The sequence below is a fragment of the Macrobrachium nipponense genome, chromosome 3 (genome assembly GCF_015104395.2).
Source record: "Macrobrachium nipponense isolate FS-2020 chromosome 3, ASM1510439v2, whole genome shotgun sequence".
Classification (NCBI taxonomy): domain Eukaryota; kingdom Metazoa; phylum Arthropoda; class Malacostraca; order Decapoda; family Palaemonidae; genus Macrobrachium; species Macrobrachium nipponense.
In genome coordinates, this window is record NC_087202.1 from 96,890,894 (window position 1) to 96,910,893 (window position 20,000).

The window sequence follows — 20,000 nt, forward strand, 5'->3', positions numbered from 1 at the left end:
AATAAAAAAAGGAATCTTCATTGATATGATAAATATACAATCAAAAGCGCTTAATAGTGATTTACAAGGAAAACGTTCATTGCATTTCATTTACATTCTACTCTATGTGGAACTTTAGCAAAAAAAAAAAAAAAAAGCAGGAATCTTCATTGATATGATAAATATACAATCAAATGCGCTTAATAAAACTATCAGTATGGTATAATATACCAAAAACCTACACCTTTATTTTCCGAAGTCGGTTTCAAGAAATGAAAATACTCTCGAATTATAGAATCTCTTGACTAATTTCATGCACAAAATTATTTCTCGTAATGGAAGGTGGCAATTTAAAAAACGTGGGAAGGAAGAATAAACAACCCTGGTTTCGAAGAAATTGTTGGATCCTGACATGAACGTGGCAACTTAAAAACTACCGCTGTCATCAAATTTAAACTTCCTAAAAATCCGTCTAGAACAAAACGGAAAATAAGTCGGCTAATGATCATTTTTCTTCAATCTCACCTCGGAGTACTAGATTCAGACCAAACGACATCCACTCAAGACGATTACTGGATACTGTCTGACAGACATTTCTTCAAGATTTATTGGAATTCTGGCCACTACCAATGTTTCTACCTGGTTGATCGGGGGGAAAAGCTCTATCTCTCATTTCTTGCCTGTTTTTATTTAAAGAAAATTCACTATATAAACCGGCAAATTTCGATTTTGATGGATAACGATTTAGGAAAATGACTGAATGATGCTCTCCCCTTTCCTAAAACATTTTTCTTTTTCATCATGCCCAGGCCGTTTCTCATTAAGAAGTTCTCTTTATAATTGTCATGGTAATTGCTTCATAGGAAGGAATTACGCGTTAAAGGAAAGGAAAACGCATCTTCAAGAAGTTTTGCAGCAAGGGGACATTCGTGCAGGTGTTGGAGGAGCCTGTTCTCACGATTGTTCTGGAATCGTCGGGCGTGTTGGGGAACGCAGCAGGCGCCGAAGTGTCGTGAGAAACGCCGCGATTTCTGATGCGATACCTCTTCTAGATTCTTCTAAGAAGTTCCGGTAATCTCGGAAGTCTGTGACGTTCGCCGTAGGCCCCACCCCCAGAATGCCGTATAAATACGACGGACGAAGTAGGAGAAGGCAGATCATCAGTAAGAGCCACAGATCAGATTATCAGTGAGGGATCAGCAGCAGAGATCGTCAGAGAGAGATAAGAGAAGAAGGAACCAACAAAGGATCAGAGAGGAAAAGTCGCTCGAGAGTTGGTTGAATTCTAGTCAAGTCGTCGTCAGGAGTGGATGACCGAGATATTTTCGACGTTGAGCAAGCCTTGAGAGAAGAAACTTTCTACTAGAGATTTCGAGGAGTTCCTGCCCGCCTCGAGTATCAAGAATAGACATTGCCTTCCGCAGTACCGAGTCGAGAAGACGGCTGGGGTTCCACAGTTCTCTTTTGTGAAGCCATCGCTTCGAGTCGCCAAGCTGGCCAGCAAGTACTTGAATTACCTCACTTCTTCCCCAGCTCACGCATTGTAAGATTTTGCCTTTTTTATGAAAATAGGAGATACCATTCTGCATTTATCTTTGTTAGTAAGCTTGTAAATAAACCTTTGTTGTGTTAGTGTTTCTTTCTATGTTCATATCCCCAGTTTCAACTGTTGGTGTTGAATTCCTTTTTGTTTATTTCACTATCGAACTTGGAGCGGACCTCTCTCTCGGTTCGTAACAATAATCCACCAAAATATGCACTTTTCCGTACACTACCCAGCATGACTTTCCTAATATAGCATCTCCAAGAATATTTTCGAAGAATGTGATAAAATAACAAACAAATCCACAAAATCGTCTGCATATTACTTCCTCCGCATGCGAAACTTTGGAAGACTGAGACCCAAAAATCTGAGCCAATTTCATTCCTATTTTCCTTCTCTAGCGTTGTTAACTCAGTACAGCCTTTCATACCGGCACTTTGAAAGAGAAACTGTTTCTATCACACACCTTAACACCAGCTAACACGACAGAAGAATTGATTAGTAGCTCTCCTTGCTGGCAAAGCCATACATCAGTAGTAAAAAGTAAAGGAACTAATTACGAAGACAAATGATAAATAGAGTGGCTAGTCACTCAACCATTGTGCGATTTAGTTTGATATGGAGTACTATTCGAACAGACGCTTACAGATCAAGACAAGCACTCGTCTCACTTCTGACTTAATTGCCTAATATAAAGGAAATAAAACCTGGAAGATGAAATAAGAAATTGATTTAAATATCTACTTCTTTGTCTATTCCGATAGCTTAGACAAGTTTTACCAATAGAAGTTAAGTTTTCTAAGTTGAAACACATTACAAAATGTAAAGGGAACAATTATTCCCATTTTATAAAATGAATGACGTTCGACACACAAGTGGATGTCAGCGCTGCATAGTTGATTTCCTAATACGTAAATCTTGGTTAAAAATCACGAAGCAGTCTCGCTGATGTCTGCAAGGGTACTAAAGGTACGCAGAGACCCAAACGCCTGTAGTATCATCGTTGTATATCAGTCTAGTCAGGCAAATGTTGAATTGTTAATTCAAAATTTGATACAAACATATTCAGCTGACTCGCTCGACCTCTTGTGGGGGTTTTCACGGCCATGGGAAGGGATGATATGGCTTTTCACAGATTCATTGTGGAAAGGGGACGTGTTTTGATCATTCCTACTGTGAGCGACCAATTGTACAGACCAAGATGTGTGAGATTACGCTTATTGTGATTTTATTCGTTACTTGTTTTCTGTGAGCCCCATTTTGCACATTTCTGTGTATCTTCCAGGGGTTTCCTTTTAGATTTTTTTTTTTTCATTCTTGGAACATTCACTCCAAATAAAGATAGAACTGAAAAACGACACCTGATGCATGCATTCTGGAGAGGTTTTTGTGTACTCCATGCACAGTTTCGAAACACGCCAACGCCAAGACTTTCTTTTCCTTTTATGCATTACTTAATGAAAAGAAATTCAAGAGTTCACTGCCATTTTTTTTTCACTAATTGACACAAGTCCACTAAGAAGTTTTGGCTGGATTTGGGTTTAGTAGAGTTCCCACAGAGGGGGAGCCTGTGACATTTTTTCTGGGACCAAGTTTTTAAGGTTGGTTTTGGCCAATTTGAGGTGCTGATTAAAATGAGAGTGGGCTAACTCGACCAGATGCGAAAATTAAAAAAGGCCGACCCCGGCTATTTTTAAAAAAATTGCACATCTTTCCTTCTAAATGTCCATTTTTTATCATTTTTGTATCTAAACATGTTTTGAAGGTCGAAGATGCCATATATTACCATTTCATTTTGATATATCGAAAATGTTAGTCGCAAAATATAAAACTTTTGGGCGGCCAAATCCAAGATTGTCGTCAAGTAACATCTTCAAAATAGTAAAGAATCAATTTTCTTCTCATGATTTTATTGACAGTGAATCTGCCCTTTACCCAGGACAGTAATATGATAAAAGATTAATGTATCTAAGACAGTCATAACAAAATATTATTAACATCTCATATTTTGACTGTAGCAATGATTTTACAGTTGTAAATTAAATGAAATAACGATCGCCTGATTTATCTCCATTGAAACACGCATGTAATCCTTCAGTCACAAACTGAGTCGCTTGCTCCAGAGTCACAAATTACATCATTACTTTCAGCCTCATCATCTTCGTGTTCAACCAAGTCATGCAAACTTCTTGGGAGTGCATCCTAGATATACGTTACTGGCACACATCTACTGTCTTCCAGTGTCCATTTATGGTTGGTGGGACCTTGGGGAGCATCGAGCTTGCCATTGTTTGGGTGAATGCAAACTTGGTAGTTTATTCGCATGACATACAGATTGTGAGAACCTGGATCTCGCAGGATGCAGGACGTGGACTTGCTTTTCATATGACCCCACTTCAGTGCTCTGGCTTCACCTAAGTTTTACTGGTTGCATCATTATAGATGTTTCTAATAGTGAAGGTGGCCATTGCCTGAAGTAACTCTTGTCACTGGAAGTATTTTGCCAGTCAACAAATTAATTCACAAACCACGAAATGCCAACATACAAATACATACACCTTGAAAAGATGAAAACGAGCACAAAAAAAAAAAAATCACATTGAGACTCCTGTCACAGACCCTTCGAATGTAGTTCGTCCTGTCCACAGCCTGTCTCGTTACACTAACGCCTAAAAATGTGACGTTAGAGGCTTCATTTATATGTGCAACTGTAATTCAAATGCTTATTTTCACTACCATATATATCGGTGATTTCAATAACGTTATTTCACGTAAAAACGGTCAATTTTTATAAGTTTGGCTTAGGTCATTCCATATGTTGTGAAAGTTATAGATCGAATCTCTCCACCCATTGCTCAACAATTAAATGCAGCAATGAAATACGTTAGAATAAAGTCCAGTCATATATCTTCATTGTATGGCTCAATTTATTTTCTCATCGTTTAAACTGAATTTTCTTCTTCAAACTAATGCCATATAGTTTCCCGTGATCACAGAATTTTTGCTACTTATTCTGCTTTTTTATTTGCCAATTTCTTCGACCATTAGAATCAATTCATAAATAACTGATTAAATTATAATCAACCTCATCTAGGATACCCTTGTCATGTCTAGAAGATTTACTTTTGAAAAAAGTATATGTGACTGTGGTAAATACGTAACATTTTGCACTTTTCCGTTGTGGAAAGGCATGCTTCGGTCATTTCCACCACACTATTTCCGCAATAACATCGTCTCATGTAAACACCAAAGGAAAATATCCTTCACAGAGATGAAACGCTGCTTCAAAAGGCAGGCTCTGCTTGGGAACGGCGGTAAACAAGTTTTCAGTCCTTCAACCACTTCTTGTCAAATTCCAGTTTCAAGGTTTTCGCTATTGTCAGTTAGTTACCATCAGGCCCTGATTTACCTAACGGGCACAGTGGGCACTTGCCCATGGGCCTCCACATTTTGGGGGCATCCACAAAGTCACACATTTTTTGTGGTTTGTCTCTGAAATAACAACGACCGTGTGAAAACATTTTTCTTGAATAGTGCTTACTGCTTAGAGATAGCAGTTGCTGTAAATATGATTAGAGTATGTATGAAGTAGGAGTGCCTTAAGAGACTAAGTGACGCGTATGTAGTGTTGCCTGCTGCAACTGAATAATAATTGTAATATCTTAGTATTTGTAGTATTTTAGTTACATGCAAAATTCTAATTCCCTTAATGGTATATATAATTAGAAATAAAGATTTCAAATGATGAACAGCTGTGAAAAGGGAGTAATTCCCATTGCAGAGTATACTGCATGGCTGTTGCCCAATTAGTATATATGTGATAGCAAATGGGGGTATCCAAAAAAACTCATACGATTAGGCGTAATTTACCGAGCACTATCTGTTATTACAGTATTTCCGTCGTCCGTAAAAATGTACATATATGTTCTGGATTGGTTAATGTGGATCTAAGTTTGTGCAAATTATGGCCCCGGGCCAGATTTGGGGTACAATGTACGTCCGAAGTTGTGCATAGTAAATTCTTTGGGAAAAAAAATGTTATTTGCGAGTGCAGCAGAGTGGTCCATTGGCTTGTTGTCTTCGTTTTCTTCATTCCTCGTCTTGATGGTGAACTCCATGTTTGTGTCGTAATTTCAGAGGGCTACGCTGCGTAACAAGTCAAACAAACGCCGGAAGATATGGACTCCATATCACAAACATGACTAATCTTTGGCCAGTGCTGGATAATCGCACAAAGCACCGGTTAGAACTGCCAATAAGTCGTTTACTTGTATTCCATCTATTTGTGATGTGTGAGCGAGAATTTACTGACGTTTGTTTATGAAGAGTTTGACTGCAGCGTGGACGCACCCTTAGTCAAGAATCTGACTCAACACCTCATATGATCCGCTTGTCCTCAGTCCCGAAGTCTGAAGTTCAGAGACGTGTCCCTAATCCTCTATTATACCTCCAACCTTTAGTACCAAGTAAAATACTAAGCCAAAAAAAAAAAGAGCTTAAGGCCTTTATTTACCTTCTGAAGTTACGACACAAACAAGAAGTCCACCATCAAGACGAGGAATGAAGAAAAAAGACAACAGGCCAATGGACTACTCTGCTGCACTCGCAAATAACACATTTTTTCCCCAAAGAAATTACTATGCGGAACTTCGGACGTACATTGTAGCCCAAATCTGGCCCGGGGCCATAATTTGCACAAACCTAGATCCACATTACCCAATCCAGAACATATACATTTTTACGGACGACGGAAATACTGTAATGACAGAGAATGTACGGTAAATTGTGCCTAATTTTTAATATATAAAAACTGCGAGCATTTCGGATCAGACTTAAAAGTCGTGGTCAAAGGATCAAATTGTTTCCAGACAGCTTCTTCCTTCGAAAGGAAAATAATGAATGAAAACTGTTTTGTGGTGTGATATTTCACTGCGGAAGTTATCTAAACCTCTATGTATATACATTATAATTCTGATATTCCAAAGAATGATTCTCTCAGCTGCTCGAGGTCGTTGTAAATAAATCTATAAAAAGGCATCTCGATAAAGGTCTTACTTTTGTCTACAGATAATAAGTATTCAAACCACGAGCAGCTCAGGCAGCCTCCGTCTAAAATACAAGTGGTGATGTTGGAACTGTCTAACGGAACAGCAAACCTGATTAGTTAAAATAAATAAATAGATAAATAAATAAACATGAAGAACTGGAGAGAAAACAAAGTGCAAAATATTTTCACTAAAAATTGCCGTATTGTTGATCCTTCACTATAAGATTTAGTTAAGGCGTAAAATCAGTTATAAACTAAACATTAATACTGAGGGAAATGGAAAAGAAGGGTTGATTTAGACGTCGAAAACAACTGCCGTTAGATATACATAGTAGGGAGAAGTCGTGCTGTACCTGTGGTCTTAAGCAATTAAACACCCCGACCACTCTCTCTCCCTCTCTCTCCCTCTCTCTCTCTCTCTCTCTCTCTCTCTCTCTCAGTCCAGCTTCCTATTCAGTTTTGGAAATGGGCTTTGAGAACTAGGCAAATCTGTATTTAGAAATTATGCAAGGCGAACGCAACGGGGTTCATGAGAGATGAACCAAATGAACCCCAGCGATCGAAGGATCAGGCGACACCGTGACCAACCTCGCCTTTAGCATTCAAGCGGGGAATGAAGAGAGAGAAAACATCTTAATCTGTAAAATATCTATTGAGTTTAATTGATCGATACAGCTAGTTATGTGAACGGTTCTTCAAAAATATATCATTTACCGGAAGTGTTTTTTTTTTTTTTTAAGGTTTTTCAATCTATCTCGTATGCTGTTATTAGTAAGGCAAACTGTTGTGGATATAGTTTTGCTCAAAGCAACAAAGTATCATAATAAAAACAATACTTTTGAAATGTATCTATAGATCTTAGGAATTAATGAAGATGGTAAAAGGTATAATAATTAACGAATCAAGTTTGAGGATTAAAAGAGCTTGATAAATCTACATTTCTCCAACAGGAGATTTTGAACAAAATATGGAGGACTCTCTTCCAAGAAATAAGAAAATATACACAATTTAAACTGAGATTTGAGGAACTATACAAAATATCAAATACAGTAACCTTATCCTGGAGAGAGATGCGCCACACTTCCTGTTTTCTAGGTAATTTTATGGAAATTTTTTAAAATCTGGAGCGTTCTCCTCTTTCGAAAAAATATCTGACAATCTGGTGAGGGCCTAAAAAAATCTGAAGATATCTAGACTTTTCTAGGAATCTGGTAGCACAGACTCTAAGGCCACGGGGTAATTACGTAAAATTAAATTTGAGACCATAATTCCTACCGAGTATGAAGATTATGAACGCACAATCATGTCTAAGTAACTGATGATACTTTCCAGCCAAATAATTATGTCACATATGTATTTGGCTTTTTTTTACGGCTTGCAAAACTTGGCATAATGTTTAACCTTACTTCATATTTTCTTACATCACTAAAGTTGCTTTCTTTTGTAAGGGAATATCTATAAAAAAAATAGCTCATGCACCTTCCATGTAAATTCATTATAAAATAAAAGTAAATTGTTCGTTAAAAATATGTTTATATAATACGTTGTAATTATTTTTTTAACTGACCGGTTCTCACAGCAATGAAAGATTAAACAAGCCAATCAAAGGCAGACAGGCTGAACAGGATTTGAAAATGAAAGACTCACACTGCGTAAGAAAATATTACATTTTACAGTTGAGTTGAGTACGATCTAAACTACTGTAGTGACGAATTATGCCATGACGATGAAACTATATCCAAGAGATTTTGTCGACAGAGAATCAGGTGTTAAGAAGAGTGTCAGGATTCACACGGCAGGAGGAGTTAAAAATGACACAGTCAAGGAAATTAAGGAAGGTCTACGTGGAGATGAAATAAGGAAAAGGGGAAGATGGAAATGACGAGGAAATGTCCCTCATACCACCCTAAGTTGAATTATAGCACGTTAGAAGAGTTGGAAGATACAAACCTACTTGGGATGAGAAGTTAGAAACAGGAGGCTGAAGATCAGTTGAGAATTTTGGCTGTTGATAAGCCAATGACAGGACTGGAAACTCTCAGTCTCTTTCGAGAGTTCATATAGGCAGGATGCATGTTCCACCTCTCTTTAGGGATGCTTTTGAAAGACGTATCCCTCAGTTCGTTGCAAACAGAGTATATATATATTCTATATATATATATATATATATATATATATATATATATATATATATTATTATATATATATATATATGTATATATATATACATTATACAATATATATATATAATATATATATTATATACATATATATTAGTATATATATATACGTATAAGTATATATATATAATATATAATATATACAAATATATATTTATATATATATAAACGGTGTTCATATTATCATATTTCCTTTAATTTTGTGAGGTAAAGTACCCATTGACCATACAATGACACGAAAGAACTCTCATCGCATATAGGATCTATTAAGTTGTATATACATATATATATGTAGTATATATATATATATATATATATATATATACATATTCATATATATAATATATATATATATTAATATATATATGTATATATATATATATAATATTATATATATATATATATATAACACATTCACATATATATAAGCACCGAACTTGATACCAAGTTACCTGCGATTTATAAATCCTTACTTGCAGAGACAATATTCACGTGTACTCCCAGAACCATTATTGTTTGATGCCGGTTGGAGATACTAACCCGAACATAAGTGAGTTTCGTTCTCCCAGTGTTATTAACGTGGGCAATTTATTTCATTATTTTTTTTTTTTTTACTTTTTATTTACATGAATTTAAAATCCAATTCTCTCCGTATTCTTTCATAACCAAGAGGTGAAGCCCGGCTGCAGCAAGGTAAAGGATGTGAACTGCTTCCACCGTCTCAAGAACCCGAAATTCTTTTTGAAATATACGGCTTCAGAAGATGGAAGTCTGGCCCTTTCCATTTTGGTCTTTGAAGTTATTGCTTGATGAAGGGATTGTATACGTCGAGAATGAGGTCTCACGAAAAAAGATAATAAACAAGGGCCAAGACAACCTCCTCTTCCTCTGCTCGTCTGCGATTGGTGAATATAAGCGCACTCAAACAAACGTGAAATCAACTGATAAATGATAGTGAGAGCAATACGTAAAAGCCATGATAAAGAACGAAGTTTTTTGCGGTAAAGCTAACGGCATACCTTTGTTTGTACGGATGCGAGTATCTAAGAGGTGACCATGGCTGAAATTCCTGTAGCTGAATATTTAACTAGCCACCAAGGTACGTATTTGGAGAGTTGTCCCCTATTTACAAAGAATGTGAATTTTATTTGTTGGAACGGATACTTTCAGGTTGAACGTGACCAAAAAGTCTAAGTTCCTCCTCCTCCTTAGTCCAACATTTCCTCTTTCCACCATTTTCCACTTTTTCATTTCATAATTATGACTGATGCCTTCTCGACCTCAATTAGTTGCAATTCTTCTTTTATGTTGTTGTTGCTGTGATTATGCAAAGATGATTATGAATGGTGTTGTCAAACGTCTCTATTTACATTAGCTTGGGATTTTTCTCGCTATCACTTTGGACGCATTATGTTGTTTACTCGAAATTCTAAAAAAAAATGCGATGTTTGTTCACATCAATAGAACTTGAATTGTTTTAAATTGGGTTCTTGTTTGTTAAATATTTTGAAAGCAAGTTTTCACAACGGTCAATGACTAAAGTTCGAAACCGGGATCGTTTAAACCAACTGCTTATTTAACAGCTTTATGCTGAACAAAAGGGAAACTTAATACATATATAAATATTAATATTAATAATACATCAATATATATATATAATAGTATATTTATTAATTATTTTACATTATATATTTATTATTATATCTATATATATATAGTATATAATATATAATATCCCCATATATATAAATGTATATATTATATATTATATTTATTTTATATTAATTAATAATAATGTTATATCTATATATATAATATGTAGGTGTTAATGCATTATATTTATTTTTACATCTATCCTCTATTATCTTAGATATATTATATCTAATAAAAGGAGCCCATAAAAACACCAAAACCATAGAGAAAAAGTAACCTATATTTCAGAGACTGCTGTCTCCCACTCTTCAGGTAGATTGAAATTTCCTTGTCTCCTTTTATTAGATGGAAACCTCTGTTTTGTTACAGAACATTTTTACCAGTCATATATTATATATTATATACATACCATATATAGTAGCTAAATAGATAGATACATATATGATATATATTATATATGTACTATATATAGTATTATATATATGATATATATATATATATTATATATGTATACATATATAATATATATGTATGTCTATATATATAGTATATGTATGTATATATATACACATATATACTATACATACACACACACACATATATATACATATATATACATCCATATATATATGTATAATTAATGTTCCCTTTCGTTCAGCATAAAGCTGTTGAATAAGCAGCTGGTATCAACAATCTCGGATTCATACTTTAGTCATGGACCGCTGTGAAAACTTGCTTTTAAAATATTTAACAAACATGAACCTAATTTAAAACAATTCAAAATATTATATATATATATATATATATATATATATATATATATATATATATATTAACTTTATCACTTACACAAATGATTTGTGCTTTAATACAATTACTCACAGGACCTCATTGAAACTGGAAGGTATCTAGCAGAAATATTTATCCAAAAAAGTTACAAGCTTTCCAGAACTAACAGTCCTCATTGTCAAGTATCCGTGGAATGACCGAACACTTGTTGTTTAAGGCTGGCACGGGCTCTTGCTCATAGAGCAGCCCGTAGGCGACCGGACGCGTAGTCCAGGGGTATTCATATCTGCGTGGGGGAGAGGATCAAGGTTTTTAATCCTGTTAATACCCTACTTCTCCTGTATGTCCCCGACCTCGTGACCTTGGCCTGTCTGCATGCCGATCCTTCCAGGTGTTCATAATGTGTGGTTTCTTATAATCTAGGGTTTCTTTTCTATTGTAGAGTGTAGTTTTTTTCCTTGATAGGTTGTCTTCAAATCCGTTTCCAGTGTTGTCGGCCATTACATTCTTTGCACTTGTTATGAAGTGATTCTCTTACAGTCATTCTGACTTTTTAGTGAGTGTTCCTGTACAAAAAATTCTTATTTTACCAATTTATTTTGTGGTCGTTTCCCCAACAGTACTTGGCGACTTCCAACGTCTGATTTAGTGTCTTATGTTTGTGTATGTTGTTTGTGGTTTGCTTCGTTCTTTGCAGATTTGCCGCTTTCGCCAAAGTAACGCTCTTCATAGATCACCGCACCCCTCCCACACTCGCCTAGCCTCTTCCCCCTTACGAACTTTTTATTTCTATTTTACTCCTAATGGTGTTCTTGTAACTGCCTATTAATTTGAAATTATTAACTTTCTGTTGATGGTTATAATAGTTTTGTTATCCGGACCTTCAATTATTTTCTACACTTTCAAATGTTCCTTTTCTCTCCCTTCCCTCTCCGCAAAATGGTTTTTCCTTTCATTAATGTGTACCGGTTCCCACCAATATCTAGGGTATCCTAATCTCCCAAAAACTCTCCCTCGGGTATTCCAGCTCTCCATCCGAGAATTCGGAACTGCAAATCCTATAAGCCCTGATTGCCAACCTTATCATGACTTCCATTTTCATTTCTTTCCTATGCCTGGAGAGCATAATTATGTATGTATGAATTAGTGTGTGTCGTCTTCCTATGTACCTTGAATTTTAAACTTTGCCATTCACTTTTTAGTAGAACATCCAAAAAAGGGATTTCTTCCTCGTTCTCTTCTTCTATTATGAAGTTGATTTGTTTATTTAGTTTATTTATGTTTTCTAGGAACTTGTGTAACTCATCCCTTTCTTCCTTATAAATAATCGAGACGTCATTCACGTATCTTACCCATTTGATGATGGTTAGGTTCCCTTTATTGAATTTACCCACCTCGACCGTTTCAAACCATTCCATAAAAATGTTAGCCAAGATCGGGGAAAAGACTCGAAACCATAGCCACGCCATTTATTTTGGATGTGAAGGTTTCGCTCCACTTAAACACATTGACGCTGAGTGCCGCTGCCAACAATTTTAACCATATGTCATGATCGAATTCATATGTGTAAACCCCTTCCTCTATAATCATTTTTATTACTTCCAGAGTCTTCTTGACCGGTACGTTGGTAAACAGGGAAGTTATATTCAAACTGGCAAATTTACAGTCTTTCACGCTAATTTAAGATTCATGTTATGTTTATATGCCCTTCCGATACTAAACCCACCCATTTTCCAAACATGTTGACATTTCTTCAGCCTCCTCTGCGGTGATTTCGTCGATGCCACGATCGGTCTAAGGGGGCACCTTTCCTTATGTATCTTTGGTTTTCCCTTGATTTTACTCTGTTCTAATTCTGTTATTTTAGTTTAGCCATAGATTTTTGCCAAAGCTCCCCTTATTTTCTTTTTTATTAAAATTGCATAATCCTACATCCCGGTGTTATTGCAAGCCTCGTATGTATTTTCATCATTTAGTATTTGCTCCAACTTACTTTCGTAATCTATGGCGGCTACTACTTCTACTACTACTACTGGCAGCACACCCGCCCACCCCACCCCTCCCTTCCTCCCTCCCAACCCCACACACAACCCACACCACCATCTGCCTTGCAAATCTTTATGTCCTATATTCGCCTAGCCTATAGAGAACCTTCTGCATCCTCTCCAGAAACACATGGCCCACATAGCCCCCCTACAAAAAGCAGCTTCATCTGATTTCTTTTTTTAGCTAATTCCCTTAAGCCTCTAAACATTTCAATGAAATCTTGATTATCGTTCCCCATGCGAAAATTAAGACCGTATAACACCAGCACTTCATCCCTACTTAGAAGTCTCTTAGTAATGTTTTGACTGAATCAAAGCTCCCTTTTTTTTTTTTACCCACCTCGACCTGTCGAAAATGGCAAAGAGTATATATATATATATATATATATATATATATATATATATATATATATGTTGATTGATTGATTGATTGATTGCGAAGAATGCTGGCCCCAATCGAAGCTTGAGAGAGAGAGAGAGAAAGAGAGAGAGAGAGAGAGAGAGAGAGAGAGAGAGAGACGAGAGAGAGAAGAAGAGAGAGGAGAGAGAGAGAGGAGGGAAATTGAGTTTCAATGGTGATTTACAAAGATTTACTTTTTCCTGCACGCTAAAAAGTGCGCAAGTTCGTTCTTAGTTTTATATCCATTCGGAATTAAAATTAATCGAATAACGATACTGGAGTCCCTTACCCCTAGTAATCCTAGCAGGGGTAAAGCATATATTTGCTATGCGTTACACCTTCGAAATGTAAACTAGACCAAGAGAAATTCACACAAAATAATCATTCAAGAATTGAAAGCAAATCTACGTTCGTCTGCCGTCTATTCTACGCTGTAAAAGTAGTTTGGTCAATTCAACACATCAGGCCACGGAAGCTTTTGCTTCTAGGAATAAACTGAATATATCATAGTTTTACCTGACCACTGAGCTGATGAAGAGCTCTCCTAGGGCTGGCCCGAAGGATTAGATATTTTTACGTGGCTAGGAACCAATTGGTCATCTAGCAACGGGAGCTACAGCTTATTGTGGGATCCGAACCACATTATATCGAGAAATGAATTTCTATCACCAGAAATACATTCCTCTGATTCCACGTTGGCCGAGCTGAGAATCGAACTTCGGACCACCGGATTGGTAGCCAAGCGCTAAAACCACTCGTCCAACGAGATACTTGATACGGATTACCGATTCTTGGCTCATTTTACCTTGAAGTTAGTGGAAGGAATTAACAATATGAAAACTATTTAACACGCCAAGCAAACTAAGCTCTTTAAAACCTACTAGAGGATAGCCCAATCAATTTTGCGGCATGAGAATCTCCTTTTAAGCAGAATGATCTCGAGATACGCGATTTCATTTGATAGCACTCACTCACATAGGGAGCCCTGGAGCGGACGCACTGGTCGATATCTCTCATTCCCCAGACAGAATTCCAATCTTCCTTTCGAGTATTACTAATGGGGTATGGAATTAAATGCAGGAAGTTTTCATTCCGTTCCGATATAAAGATTAACTTAGACATGTCTAGAATGAGTTGGTAAAGAATGGCCTTTACAGATGACAAACAATAAGAAATGTAGGAAAAGAAGAGCGTTTTCTGGTAGCAAGAGTGTGGCCATAACTTCCGCTGCAGAAAGAAGTAGAAAGTCATATGTGAAAACTTTGCTTAACGCATCATAATGAAGATGATTTTAAAAACTCAAAAGAGGCGTCCTCTTCATTATCCACACCATAAAAGGATATCCAAGTTATGGATATCCTTTTTAAGCCAGGAAGCATCATACCCGATATACGGTACAGGGTAAGGTGTTCGTTTCTATTCTAACAGCAAGAGGTAATGCATATGCTGTGAAAAAGTCAATGGAATTATACAGTGCATGTACATAAATAACTATAGTTGACTATCCTTCGTACCCTGGACTCAAAGGATATGCTTGTAAACGAACAAATTATTTGGGCAAAACACCCAAAGACGAAGATAAATGATAAGTCTACGACTAAATCTCAAGTAATTACACTTATTAGGATTCTTCTAGCCATGGTTATTTATTAGATGTTTATAGTGTTAACGTATTGCTGCTGACACAAACAGTCATGTGATATATTACAAATGTTGTAATTGAGGTCATATGGCCTGGCATTGTCTTCATGAGCATCGTTGCTGCTTATGAGGGAAATCACGAGTTCTGATTGTGTGGTGATACAATCACGGCGAATTAAAAAAGAACTCAGATGGTGAGAGTGGTGGTTCCCATACCGATGGTTTTTGGGTACACGCCTCCTTCCCACCCCCACCCAAAATATTGTGTAATGGCGGGGATACCTTTAATACTACTGAGATTCATTGATAATTTTCAAAGGGCGACAGTCAATATGCGGTAAAAAATCGAAGTGGATTTGAAGCAAAAAAAATTTATTTTTCGTGGTAGTGAATCGGCCATCATACAGAATTCACTCCTGGCTAAGTGACAGAAATAAGCTAATAAAACTAAGCTCGACATTTTGTAACTTATAGAAAAGCTAAAGGGGTACAGACATTTGTTGAACATTATATTTCCTATCTACCTAAAAGAAACTACAAACATGGACACCTTGAGCTGAAGTCGAAATAAAAAATGTAATTCTAAATTATTTGTAGGCACGTTGTGACAACAGGAACCAAATCGTGCTTCAGAAACTTCAAAATGACATTAATCCAACAACACATTGAGGAGAATGGCAGGGAAACGTCAAAAAGTTTGGGAAACGACCAAAATATCTGAACATGAAATTACCGGGCTGAAGGACAGAAGGGAAAGCCACTTCAGTGAAACAGGAGAATATGAAGTGCGTGGAAGTGTCAACGTTATTCAAAACACATCAAGACTTCTATAAAATATCGTACAACAGTTTGAAACGGAAGTTTACTGCTTATGAAAATATATGCAAAAGAATGCTATACAAAAATTCAACACACCTACTGCCACAATAATGATCGAATTTGGACCACCTCATAATTTGTCAGAATCACGTTTCGTGCAGCGCGCTAAATATAATTAGGTTCAACAAACATCCTAAGTTGCTGAGTAATAAATTAGCGCTGTAATGCCTTCAGAATCTGCTTCACGACCTAACCTACCTTGGCTGGTGGGCGGTGGAACGATGGCGTGGGATATCTGGAAGAAAAAGAGCAAATTCTTATCATGCAATACAGAGTCTGCGAGTAAATATGTAACACAGTTGTACAAAAACCGACTTTCCCATTTTATGAGAGTTTATCAATTCCTTGCATCTCTAAGATAAAATTAATGTTGGAAAACACGCATGCTGGTGAAAGTAGCAGAACGAAGAATTCAATTGACACTGAAGACAAGAACTACAAACGCATACCTAGTTTAAAGAAAATAAAGAAGGCGTGATCCGACCTCCAGCTTACTTGAGGCGCGTGGTAAAATCTAATGTCAAATAGCACGTTGTTTCACTAACGACAATTAAAATAGATACGCCATATTTTATTAATAATAATTTTCTGTACTCTTTAACATGCACATGATTTATTTTCTATATTTTCATTCTAATGAATAAATCATAAATATTCATTCCTAAAATTTCTGTATCTTTAACTCAACGCGAAGCACCCTTTTCAGACCTTTTCGGCTTTTCCATAGCCCCTTCCTACCCCTTTAACAAGAACAATAACAACAACAAAGTAGTTTATAGGCTTACTCCCCGAGTAAGTGAAATGTAAATGCTGTCCTTCATGGATTATTTAACAGAAAATACTGTCCATCAGTTCTGAAACTTCAGCTATGACAACAAGCACTAGTAGACCCTCAGCCATCCGGTGCTCCAGACGGTGGTTGGGCATCCGGCCGAAAAAAGAAAGCAGAAAAGAGAGCAGGGGAGGAGGTAAAGTAAAAGGCTACAAGTGGACGCAGCTAGGGGATGCAAACACTCTTTAGTAATACCTATAGACAGATAGATTATAGGTAGATTTATTAATCATAAAAGTACAAAACTACCATAATACAAAAGTCAACATTACAATATTTTCATATCTTAAACGGAAAACGTTTGTATCAAATTAATACGAAAAATTTCATAACGATTTTTGTAAAACTGCGATACACTCCAATAAAAAATTAAAATTAAATTAAATAAATAAATAACTTTAAATGACAATTGATAACGCGCATCCCATTCTGTACCGTACATATTCAATTCAATATGCATTGTATTTGCACTAAACTGTGCAGTAACAATTAGGATTGTTTTAATTATCAATCCATTACACACTAAATTAATAAAAAAAAATGCATATAAGTATTTTAGTGGCTAAGAAAACACTATTATACGCTAAGGCATTATGATCTTGACCGTATTAATAATTACGCAACGCAAGTACTATATATATATATATATAATATATATATATATATATATATATATATATATATATATATATGTGTGTGTATATATATATAGCTATATAGCTATATATATATATATATATATATATATATATATATATATATATATATATATATACATATATACATAATATATATATATATACATATATATACATCATATATATAGTATATATAATATATATATATTATATATATATATATATATATATATATATATATTTTAAAGTGAGGGAGGTGTGCATTTTGCACAGATTTGAAATCTTCAATCTTTCAAAATCGAGCATCAAATATATTAGTAATGCAATTAGATAGTATATGCATACATACATACACATAGGCGCGCGCACACAGACACACACATATATATACGTACATATATATATATATATATATATATATATATATATATATATATAATATATAGATAGATAGATAGATTGATAGATAGATAGATAGATAGATATAATCACCAACGGATTATGCAAATTTCAAAAGTTAAAGAATACTTACCAAGAACTTCATTGTATTTACTTTAGATTCATTTTCAAGGAATCACACAATACTACTACAGAAAAGAGAGCAATAAAAGTACAAATAAAACAATATAAAACAAGTCAAAGGTCATAAATCATGGAAACAGCCCTTAAAGTAAAGGTAATAGCAGTTAATACAAACAGGCAAAAATTCAAAGGGTCATGAGGGAAATGACATTATTCAATGACAAGTTACCCACTACTCAACCAAACGTCCATACAGTCTCGTATGAGATAAATATGGATATAAAATAAAAATTTCATATCCGAACACACATGTATACATTTACACATAAATAGCTATCTCATTAAAGATCCAAGTCCTATTTCAAAAACTCGTATATTTTAGTGTACCAACAAAAGAGCCTACTTTTGATCATTTGTGATTAATATTTAGAAAATTGTTTAGCCGCCTTTGAAACTGTATTAGATTCCAAAATATTCCTTATTTTAAATCATTTCATACTTAGTCTTTTAAATTTTAACAAGCATTCCATAATCGGTAGTGTTCATGTTATCAAAATTATTTGACATATTACTTATTCTAACACAATGTCTAAGATGTTTAATACTCACATCATGTTCTGTAGTCGTGGTAGTAGCAGTATAATTTGGATAAGAAATGCACCTACTTGTAAAATTGTTTGTTTAACTAAATTGTAATAAAGGCTACATCTGACAGACTGGTAAAGATGTGAGAATTAAACATCAATATTATGTACAATAGGTAATTTGCCAGTCACAGTTAGAGCATGCGATGATGTTACAAAAAGGATTCTTATAGGATCTTCTTGAATACAAAATAAGGCACAAAGGATTCTCAACAAATGTTGGGAACTTTACAAACTGACTCCTTTTCTGCAATATAAATGAGTTTTTAAGAATCTTTATGTAAATACAGGCTATGCATGCATGTATGACATTCCCATTTCTATATACGTATTAATTGTTTATAATAACCGAATATTCATTTCGCACTTTCAGGCTGTTTCCTTGTTTTGTGTTGTTTAACTTATTTTATATTGGTTTATGTGTAATTTTACCGCTCCCGTTCTGTTTTGGTAAAACTATGTTGTTTCTCTGAACATGCATTTAAGTAAATGCAAGCTAGCGCTTGGGAATTATAATTGCACCTCATCAGAATTCTGCAGTTTACATACACTTACATATTCACACATGTAATGATATTCCAGCAATCCATCTCACCATCTTTATCTCAGTTCTTTCCAACAGTCCCCCCTCCAGTTTCAACTGAAGTGCCCAAGTTTCTGCCTCAGGCCTGTACTGATATATGGGGCAGAAAGTTGGGCACTTCAGAGCAAAGAGGAGGGACTGTTGGAAAGAACCGAGATGAGGATGGCGAGATGGATTGCTGGAATATCGCTACCGGAAAGGAGGGAGAGTCAAGATATAAGAAGAATGTGTGGTATATGTTATGTAAAGGAGAGGGCTAGAGAAGCTCATCTGAGATATTATGGCAATGTAAGAAGAAGAGGAGGTGGAACCAATCAAGAGAGCTAAGAACATGCCAATGATTGGAAGGAGATGGATGTAGTGAGAAGGGATATGGGTGAGGTGGGACCCGGGGGGCGGGGGGGGGGGGGGGGGGGGAGGGGGGCGAATGATGCAAGGAATCCGAAAATAGATGGAAAAAGCCTTGAACCTCGAGCCGGCCCGACTCTGCTATACAGTGGGATTAATAAGGTCGAAAGAACAAGAATATATATATATATATATATATATATATATATATATATATATATATACATATATACATACATATATATATATACACACACACACACACACACACACATAT

At 35.6% G+C, this 20,000-nt stretch overlaps 1 protein-coding gene across 4 annotated transcripts in view; it reads right to left on the reverse strand.

The window, feature by feature from the left end:
* LOC135221901 (probable G-protein coupled receptor CG31760) overlaps positions 1-20,000 on the reverse strand; it is a 979,933-nt gene that overhangs the window by 710,357 nt on the left and 249,576 nt on the right. For 3 of the 4 annotated variants that reach the window (XM_064259885.1, XM_064259882.1, XM_064259883.1), the window contains exon 2: positions 16,355-16,391. The exons of the other annotated variant lie outside the window; for it this stretch is intronic. The gene's annotated coding sequence lies outside the window, so the exon portion shown is untranslated. The remainder of the gene's footprint in view (positions 1-16,354; positions 16,392-20,000) is intronic. 4 annotated transcript variants of the gene reach the window in all.